This window comes from Neovison vison, chromosome 6 (genome assembly GCF_020171115.1).
Source record: "Neovison vison isolate M4711 chromosome 6, ASM_NN_V1, whole genome shotgun sequence".
Taxonomy (NCBI): Eukaryota; Metazoa; Chordata; class Mammalia; order Carnivora; family Mustelidae; genus Neogale; species Neogale vison.
The window spans coordinates 143,822,774-143,833,474 of NC_058096.1; the positions used below are offsets into that span (position 1 = coordinate 143,822,774).

At 41.0% G+C, this 10,701-nt stretch overlaps 1 pseudogene; it reads right to left on the reverse strand.

Moving 5' to 3' along the window:
* Positions 1-10,103, reverse strand: LOC122910151 (annotated as a pseudogene).
* Positions 10,104-10,701: the final 598 nt, after the last annotated feature.

Here is a 10,701-nt window from a genome sequence, read left to right on the forward strand (position 1 = left end):
AATAAATAAATAAAATTTAGAAAGAAAAAAAAAAGAAAGAAAGAAACCAGGTATGACATGGCTAACTCACTGGGAATATTTGTACCTATCCAAGTACCACTATTTCATTGTCTTTGTATATGAATGGTCCTGGGAAGATTCTTTTGCTCCTCAGCAGGTTTGTGGTGTCTACCAGAGACTGGCTCTGGTGATCTGGCCGTTGTACTTTGTCATCTTTATCTTGAGGATAAAGGGAATTATGCTATCATAACATTGACAATAAGACCAATAAATAAATTAAGTAAATAAATAAGTAAATAAGGTGAAAAAAATTAAGTTCTATTATTTTGGAGCTTATTAGCCTAAGTGCTAGCAGACAGATGAGAATCTGGGCCATTCAGAAGATGTCTTCTGAGTAGGGTTTCTCAACATAGTCTTAGAAGTCCATCTCAGGTTTTTTGGGGGTGGGGGGAGGAGGGAGTTTTTCGCTTTGGTTTGTACTGGTCAAACCTGGATCCTCAAGACTAAAGAGAACTATAGCTTTAAGGGATGCATACTCCTAGCTGTCTATATCCAGTTCTACCATACTGATAACAGAAGTTCTGATGCTTCCTGATGTGCTCCATGACTACTTTAATAACCAGCAAGTTTATCTTCCTGGATGCTTTTCTGCAGATGGTTGGTGGTAGCTGCCAGGACACAGGAGAGACTCACCACCTGGGCACACTGGGTCAGGCCAAGGGTGAAGAGCTTATTTTAGCAGGGCAGCACGAGGCTGGTGTTGCATTCCTGACCAAGTGTCTGAACTGCTGGATTGACCTGGGTTCATGATGGGGAGGAAAAAGCAAGCAGGATATAGACTTGCAGATGTAGCTCATATTGAGGTATTCTGGAATGGGGCTGGGCATCATGAATCTAGATGTGATGTGTCTAAAAGGAGGGTGTCTTTGACTTCAGTGACAGGTGGGGACTGGTCTCCAATGATGACATGGGTGCTGCCTCCTCCACTAGTGTCTGTCTCATCTGCCAGGCATGGAGACATGAAGCCATCTACGGTATCAGGTGCTTTTGCGAAGCTCTAGGAATCTTACTTTGCAGACTGATTCTCCCACAGTACTTCTGACATTACCATTGTTAAGGGATGCATTTAGGTGGGCAGGGGAGGCTACTACATTTGTCAGTATGTCCAGTGCCTCCTGGCTTGTCTCAGGTTTAGAATACATCATCAGGAGAACCATACCACTCCCACATATCAAAGGCTCCTGGGTGTTCATGAGCGTCCTGGATTAAGAAGATCTGTTTCTTAGTTGAGGTGGCACAATTGCTTGGTTTCTCGCATTGCACATCAAAAGGCTTCTTCTCTGCAGCTCCCCCCCTGCCACCCCTGCCAAAGGGCTTCTGTTCACACTGTGTAGATTACATTTCCATACCCATTTCTAATCATTTTTTTCAGTTAACAAGACTGACAGCTGTTCTGGTGGTGCTTACTGACGATGCAGTCTTAGTTGCTCTGACAGCTGTAGGTCAAATTTTTCCATATGCCCCTTGTGAATACATTTTGCATCCTTCACAACTGACAGCTCCATAGTGACAGCCAGGGGCTTTGTGGCCACAGCCCATATAGGACTCCACACCTGTGGCCACTGGATGTGGGCCCTGCATAGAAAACGCTTCGCAGACACAAGAGTCCCTGAAGACCTGGATCCTGCCAAGGATGAGGTTATCCCAGGTGGTGAAAATGACTGCATGTCCCTGTGGAAGCCAGGATCACCTTCTCAGTTCCAGCTGATGAGGAAGAACTGATGCTTGCGGAATCCATAGGGGCTCACTGCGGTGACTGCCTGGATCTTCCTCTGCAGGTCTGTCGCCACCTGAACGCTCCGAGGCCAGGCTACTGCAGCGGGTGTGGAAGTTGCCCGGATGCAAGGGGAGGGGCTGGCTAACAGAGGTAGGTTTCTGCCAGAGATCTGTGTGTGCCAGGCCTCCACCACTGTCTGTCCAAACAGCCGCTCCAAATTTGGAGCCACCCGGAAGCAAAATCATCAGAGAAACTCGGAATTTGTCACCAAAAGTGGCCTAGAAGCAGGTATGGCGTCTGTGGTGGGCGTGCCGGACGGAGAGCAAGCAACAAGACTTGAATGTGACACCTGAAATCATGAAATTCCTGGAAAACATAGGCAGTGAGCCTACTTGACATTGGTCTTGGTGATTGTTTTTCAGATTTGACACTAAGAGCATAAGCAACCAAAACAAAAATAGAGGTTCTACATCAAAATAAAAAAGCGTTTGCAAAGTGAAGGAAACCAACAAAACGAAAAAGCAACCTACTGAATGGGAGAAGATATTTAAAAATAATATATCTTATAAGAGATTAATATCCAAAATATATAAAGAATATATACAACTGGACACTGAAAAGCCAAATAAAATACCATACAATCTCTTTCTTATAAGCGGAATGTAAAAAAAAAAACCGAACTTGGGACACCTGGGTAGCTCAGTCTGTTAAGAGTCTGCTTTGGCTCAGGTCAGGATCCTAGGGTCATGGGATTGAACACCATGGCAGACTGCCTGCTGTGCGGGAGCCTGCTTCTCCCTCTCCCTCTGCTGCTCTCCCTGCTTGAGCTATCACAAATAAATAAGTAAAATCTTAAAAAAAAAAAAAAAAAAAAAAAGGGCGCCAGGGTGGCTCAGTTGGTTAGGCCTTTGCCTATGGCTTGGGTCCTGGGATCGAGCCCCGAATTGGGCTCTCTGCTCAGCAGGGAGACTGCTTCCTCCTTTCTCTCTGCCTCTCTGCCTATTTGTGATCGCTCTCTCTGTCAAATAAATAAATAATCTTTAAAAACAAAAAAATTAAAAATTGAAAAAAAATTAGAAACCTGAACTCAGAGATACAGAGAACAGCTTGGTGGTTGCCAGAGGTGGAGGGTGGAGGGTGGGGATGGGCAAAATGAGTGAAGGTGGTCAAAAGGTACAAACTTCCAATTATAAAACAAGTCAGTCCTGGGGATGTAATGTACAGCATGGTGACTATAGTTAACAGTACTGTATTGTATATTTGAAAGTTGTAAGAGGCTAGATTTTAAAATTTCTTAAAAGAAAAAAATTGCAACTATTTGTGGTGATGGATGTTAAGTAGACATATTGAGGTGATCATTTTGCAATATAAACAAATGTCAAATTGTTATATTGTATACCTGAAACTAATGTAATGTCATTTATTAGTTGTAATTCAGTTGAAACATTTAAAATAAAACTCACAGGGGTACGTGGGTGGCTCAGTGGGTTAAAGCCTCTGCCTTTGGCTTAGGTCATGATCCCAGGGTCCTGGGATCGAGCCTTGAATCGGGCTCTCTGCTCAGCAGGGAGCCTGCTTCCCTTACTCTGTCTCTGCTTGCCTCTCTGCCTCCTTGTGATCTCTGTCTGTCAAATAAATAAACAAAATCTTTTCACGACATCTGTATCTTTGGGGTAAATACCCAGGAGTGCAATTGCAGGGTCATAGGGAAGCTCTATTTTTAATTTCTTGAGGAATCTCCACACTGTTCTCCAAAGAGGCTGCACCAACTTGCATTCCCACCAACAGTGTAAGAGGGTTCCCCTTTCTCCACATCCTCTCCAACACATGTTGTTTCCTGTTTTGTTAATTTTGGCCATTCTAACTGGTGTAAGGTGATATCTCAATGTGGTTTTAATTTGAATCTCCCTGAGGGCTAATGATGATGAGCATTTTTTCATGTGTCTGATAGCCATTTGTATGTCTTGATTGGAGAAGTGTCTGTTCATATCTTCTGCCCATTTTTTGATGTGTTTGTCTGTTTCGTGTGGGTTGAGTTTGAGGAGTTCATTATAGATCCTGGATATCAACCTTTTGTCTGTACTGTCATTTGCAAATATCTTCTCCCATTCCGTGGGTTGCCTCTTTGTTTTTTTGACTGTTTCCTTTGCTGTGCAGAAGCTTTTGATTTTGATGAAGTCCCAGAAGTTTATTTTCGCTTTTGTTTCCTTTGCCTTTGGAGACATATCTTGAAAGAAGTTGCTGTGGCTGATATCAAAGAGATTACTGCCTATGTTCTCCTCTAAGATTCTGATGGATTCCTGTCTCACGTTGAGGTCTTTTATCCATTTTGAGTTGATCTTTGTGTACGGTGTAAGAGAATGGTCGAGTTTCATACTTCTACATATAGCTGTCCAGTTTTCCCAGCACCATTTATTGAAGAGACTGTCTTTTTTCCACTGTATATTTTTTCCTGTTTTGTCAAAGATTAATTGACCATAGAGTTGAGGGTCCATATCTGGGCTCTCTACTCTGTTCCACTGGTCTATGTGTCTGTTTTTATGCCAGTACCATGCTGTCTTGGTGATTACAGCTTTGTAATAAAGCTTGAAATCAGGTAAGATACAGATGTCATGAAAAGAAGGGCCATCTGTACCCCAATGTTTATAGCAGCAATGGCCACAGTCGCCAAACTATGGAAAGAACCAAGATGCCCTTCAACGGATGAATGGATAAGGAAGATGTGGTCCATATACACTATGGAGTATTATGCCTCCATCAGAAAGGATGAATACCCAACTTTTGTAGCAACATGGACGGGACTGGAAGAGATTATGCTGAGTGAAATAAGTCAAGCAGAGAGAGTCAATTATCATATGGTTTCACTCATTTGTGGAGCATAACCAATAGCATGGAGGACAAGGGGCGTTAGAGAGGAGTAGGGAATTTGGGTAAATTGGAAGGGGAGGTGAACCATGAGAGACTATGGACTCTGAAAAACAGTCTGAGGGGTTTGAAGTGGTGGGGGGGTGGGAGGTTGGGGTACCAGGTGGTGGGTATTATAGAGGGCACAGCTTGCATGGAGCACTGGGTGTGGTGAAAAAATAATGAATACTGTTTTTCTGAAAATAAATAAATTGGAAAAAAAAATAAACAAAATCTTTAAAAAAAAATAAAACTCACACCCTTTTTTTCATATATAAAAACATAGAAAACTGGGGCATAATTCTTCATATACGTAATACTTATTAACATTATTAAAAAACTAAGTAGTAATTGGTATATATATTAATGTATACTATTCATAATTGATGTAGCAGGAGAAATTACAAACAACTTTGAAATAGGTAAAAAATATTAAGTGTCCTAAGAAAATAAATAAAGTGTCCTGTTTATGTACCATTCCAGCTTATCTCAGTCTTTGACTGTTTTGAGCTATTTTACAATCTTGTATATTTTCGAAAATTGATAATAATGAAGTAATTCTTGTTTATAGAAATGCGAATGAATTGTGGGCCGTGGAATTCAATTGATTTCTACCCTGAGGATGGGTCTATTTTGCAGCTATTTATACATTATTTTAGCAATTTTTATTGCCCACATGCATGTGCTTCTTTGAATTCTCCTTTGAACTAATTATGACATATTACTGGTTCCCTCATTAATTAATGAGTTAAATCAAATTTCTGATATTTACTCATTTTAGTTTATATAAGAGTCATGATTTTACCTTAAAAAAATCTTAATAGGTGGCCACAACATTCAAACAATACAAAATGGGATAAAATGAAAAGTGAAGGTCTCTCTGGGGGCTACTGGGGACTCAGTTGGTTAAATCTCTGCCTTCAGCTCAGGTCATGATCCTGGGGTCCTAGGATCAAGCCCAGCTTCTGGCTCCCTGTTCAGGGGGAAGCCTGCTTCTCCCTCTGCCTGTTACTTCCCCTGCTTGTGCTCTCTCTTTCTCTCTCTGACAAATAAATAAATAAAATCTTAAAAAAAAAAGTCTCTCTCCTACCCAGTTTCACTTTCATGTATCTTATGGTCTAATGGGGAAGACCGATATTTATCAGATAGTATAAAATAAATGTAATATTATGGTTCTGAAAAGTATGTTGAAAAGGTGGAACACATTTCTGTGAGAGCAGTCATAGGGTGACCACACCTAGCCAGGATAATCTGGAAAGGCTCTTCTGACGTAGCAGCAAATGGGCTGAGATCTGAAATGAGTCAGGAGAACCATTGTTTATGGAGGTAAAATGGGACCATGAAGTGGTGATTCATGGAATCTAAGATGGATAAGTAAGGATGTTAAAAAAAAAAAAAGGGTTGTTAGGACAGATAGAAAATAGAGACCTTTATAAACTTGAAGTTCTTTTTTTTTTTTTTTGAAGTTCTTTTTTTAAAAAAGATGTTGTTTATTTGAGAGAGAGAGGGAAAGTGCCTGAGCAGAGGGAGGGGCAGAGGGAGAAGCAGGCTTCCCACTGAGCAGAGAGCCTGATATGAGGCTCCATCCCAGGACCCTAGGATCATGATCTGAGCCAAGGACAGACACTTAATCCAACTGAGCCACCCAGGCGCCCCTAAACTTGAAGTCCTGATGAAGTTAATAATGCAAATTGGAAGGAAGCCTAGGTTGTTTGAAATATAGATTTTTGAAATAAAGCTGTTGAAGAAAATGAAAAAGTTAAGAGTATCACCATGGGAATGGGTGATTAGGATGAAATGAAGGATCTTGGAAATGAAGTTAGGAATCTCTGAGGTCAATTATTAGATTGATTGTCTATGTGGACGGTGAGGTTCCCCAACATTTGTTTATGGCAGAGCTTGGAGGTAAGTCATGTGCCCAATCACAGGTGAACAAGGGAAATGACCTGAAAGAGGAAAAAAGGAAGAAACATGGGGAGGAACAATGGTCTGGAGTGTCAGAGATCTGCTGCTATCACCTGGGAGAGGAGAAGGCTACAGGGCCAGCATCCCTTTGGGGAAGCCCAATTTCAATTAATTAAAGGTGGTAGAGGAGGGGTTCTGGGCCAGGGTGAGGTTATAGGGAGTTTGTTGATTATGGATCAGGAATTCAACGGGTATGGAGAAGGTTTTGTAGAAGGGAAGTAGGCAAAGACTGTGAGGCCAGATCATGGGCAAGGCAGTAGAAGTATTAAGGGATGGTACCCTGAAAAGTTGTTGAGGTGATGGTTTACATTTTGGATGTTGATATTTCAAAGCAAGGACTAGAGCCAAAATGGATTTAGCTCTCAAACATGTTTTTGAGGATAGTTAGGAACTAATGAGTAAAAGCTAATGCCTTTTTTTTTCTTTTGAGGCAGATAGCAGCCAACAGAATCAGAATCCTTTTGTTTCCTGATGGGTGAAAAATGATATCTCCTTGCTGATTTAAATTGCATTTCTTTCATTTCAAGTGAGGTTGGGCATATTTTCATGTACTTTTAAAACAATTGTTTTAAATTAGATTATTTTTTTTCCTTTTTTAAATTTGTACCAGCTCTCAGTAAATTTAGGAAATTAGCTTTTTGATATATGCATTTGAAATACTTTTTTCCTTTATTTATTTGTCTTTGACTTGGTTTATCCTTTGTCATGTAGCAGTTTTAAAATTTATGTTCTAGATTTACCAGTCTTTCTTTTTATGATTCTGGGTTTTGTGGTTCTGGGTTTCCTTTTCCCGCTCTAATACTATTGATAATTTTACTGTGACTTGTTTTGGAAGTTTTTGGGGTTCATATTAATAGTAAAATCTTTGTTCTACTTGGAATTAAATTAGGCATAAGAGGCGAGGAAGGGATCTAGCTTTATTTTCTTTCCAGATAGATGTTCATTTGTTCGGACTTAGCTACTGACATGAAATCTCACCTTTGCCATAAATAAAATTCCAATATAGTTGGGTCTATTTTTACAAGAACAAAGGTTTATGTGATACTGCATGGTATACTTGAGAGGCATGTCTTGGACCAAAAGAGACTAAATTCTTACTCTAACACTGCATGTTGACCTTGGACAAGGAACTTCCTGGGTTCCAGTTTTTTTTTTTTCATCTTCAAAATGGACATGACCATAGCCTTAGAGGACTATGACAGTGGGTGAGATCCATACACTAGAGCAGTGTCAGCAAGAAGGAGCACAGAGCAAAGGAGATCAGGGAAGTAGGGAGGGAGATTGTCTGAGACCCTGTAGGCCATTGTGAAGATTTTGTTTTTTCCCCAAGAGGAAGATGGGAGACCGCTAAACGTTTTTGAACAGACAGGTGATATGATCTAACATATTTTACAAGGCTTTTGTATTTAAATTATACTGTACAAAGAAGCAAGGCAGAAGTGAGTTGTAGTTTTGAGACAAGAGGTGATGAGGGATTAGACCAGGATGGGAGCAGAGATTTGAGTAGGAAATGATGGAATTCTGGATGTAGTTGCCATCAACTGAGATGGAAAGACTTGGGAGTAGAGTAGGTTTGGAAGCAAAGACTGGGAGTTGGGAATTGATCATTAAATGTGTTAAATGTGAGATATTTACCACATATCTAAGTATAGATGTCAGGTAGACACTGTATCCACTGGGGATTCAGGAGAGAGAGCAGAACTAGAGACGAAATCTGAGAGTCATCAGTATACAGACTGTATGTAATATATTTAAAGTCATGGGCTGAGCTGAGATCACCAAGGGAGAAAGAAAGAGTTTGCAAGACTGAGCCCAAGGACTCAATGACATTAAGACATTGAGGAGAAAGGGGGTATCCGCAAAGAAAGCTTCTTGCCAGTAAGGCAAGAAGAAACTGAACAACAGTGGTGTTTTAGAAGCCAAGTGTGGAGTAGTAGGGCTGAAAACCTGATTGGAGTGGGTTTAAGAGAAGGTGAAGGAAGAAATAGTGGACAGAGTGAGTACATATCGTTCTATTAAGAAGGTTGGATGAGAAGGAGGATGGAGGTGGTATTGGTGGGGAGGAGGAGAAAGGAGAATATATGACATTGTTGCCTGGGACAGTCAGGCATTTGTTGATCAACACAGGTGTTTGAGCTGGTGCCTCCCCAAGCATGGCTAGCATTCCACTGTTGGTCTATGATATGTTTTTAAGGAGTACTTCAGGGCATACTTTTATAATCTTAGTCATCATACTTTGAGTCACTGTCTATTTTGAAAAATACAACTAGCACTTATAGTGATATAAAAGTAATGGTACGAGTTCTTTTTGAAATAAATTTATTTCAGAGAAAAAGTGAGTAAGTTTAAAGAAAAATAGTAAAAGCTACACAGGGGCACCTGACTGACTCAGTCAGAAGAGCATGCAACTCTTGATCCTGGGGTAGTGAATTTGAGCCCCACATTGGGGGGTAGATAATACTTAAAAATAAAGAGATAACTTAAAGAAAAGCAGTACAGGTAGTTGATAGATATGGTAAGTTGACACAAATACTTCAAGCTTAGGCAACACATGCTTAGGGCACTCAGGTTCTTTTATAATCTAGCTCCTTGTCTGACTGAAGTCACACTTTGTTTCTCAATCCTCCTAAAGAATCTTTCTCATCGCTATCTATTTCTGTCCGGACTCTGCATATGTCTTCTCTGAATCTTGTATTTTGACACTGGGCTACATTGTTACTTGTTTATATATTGTATCATTTGTGTGTTATACTTTCTCAATGAGAATTTCAAGCTGCTTCTGCCTTCCCCCACTCAAACACACCCACCTACACATAAACACACCCACCCACACACAGTTCTCTTTGCAAGTGCATTTGCTGCGTGGCCTGCTGAGCCTTCGTAATGTTGGGGTCTATGGGAAGAGTGGAAAGCCAGAGCAAGGCCAGTGTCTAGTAAGATGGGACCTAAGCTATGGTAATGACCGACGCAGGCTACGTGAGCCAGGAAGTTCCAGGCTCAATGTCCAGGCACAATGTCCAGAAGTAACAACAATCACAGACCCAACTTAGTTGTTGGCAGGATATGGTGATCAGGCCTGGGGTGCCTGGGTGGCTCAGTGGGTTAAGCCGCTGCCTTCGGCTCAGGTCATGATCTCAGGGTCCTGGGATCGAGTCCTGCATCAGGCTCTCTGCTCAGCAGGAAGCCTGCTTCCTCCTCTCTCTCTCTGCCTGCCTCTCTGCCTACTTGTGATCTCTCTCTGTCAAATCTTTAAAAAAAAAAAAAAGGTGATCAGGCCTGGTGATGAGAACATGGCAGCCAGCTTTTCCAGGTAGCAGTCCATGGGCAATCACGACAGGGCAATTGTTAAAGCAAAGGAATCCTCTAACAGTCAGTTAGATCACCACTTACCTGCTTGCTTACGGATGGCCTCGGGCAGGAGGCCTGCCAGACTCAGGAGAGCACCAGGATCTCCCATCACTACTGAAGGACACTTCTGGTTTGTAGAGGCTTGTTTTGATGAAACCTATCTGGATTTGAATCTTGGCTTCATCTACCTATGTGGCCTCTGTTTCTCCTCTATAAAATGGGGATAATAATTCCTAAAAATTATTAACTAAACAATACCTTAATTACTAGTAATAGTTAAAAGAAAGTGGAGAATCCTCACCGAGAGATTAGTGAGTAGGTAATGGCTTGACTTACAGTCAGTAGAAGGATAAACTACTTTATTATATTAAACCATTGGTGGAATGAACTGGTCAATATGCCAGCCAACCAATAGCATGAAGGGGCTGTATTATTTCTAATATGAATTGAACCTAGGGGTCTTGGATGCAATTCCGTTGCTGTATTCAGAATGTTAGGTCACTTTTGAGTGCTTTTTCTAGTTTTAAAAAATAATGTATAGAAATTAAAGAGGGCCCAGCCCATAAGTTATTGTGTTTGTTTAACAAGTATGTAATGAATGCCCACAGTATGCCCACAGGCCCCGAGGAAATGGTGGTGAGTAAGACAGGGATTGTCTCTGCTCATGTCCAGTTAGCGAATTATGATTGTGATCTATGCTAGATGAA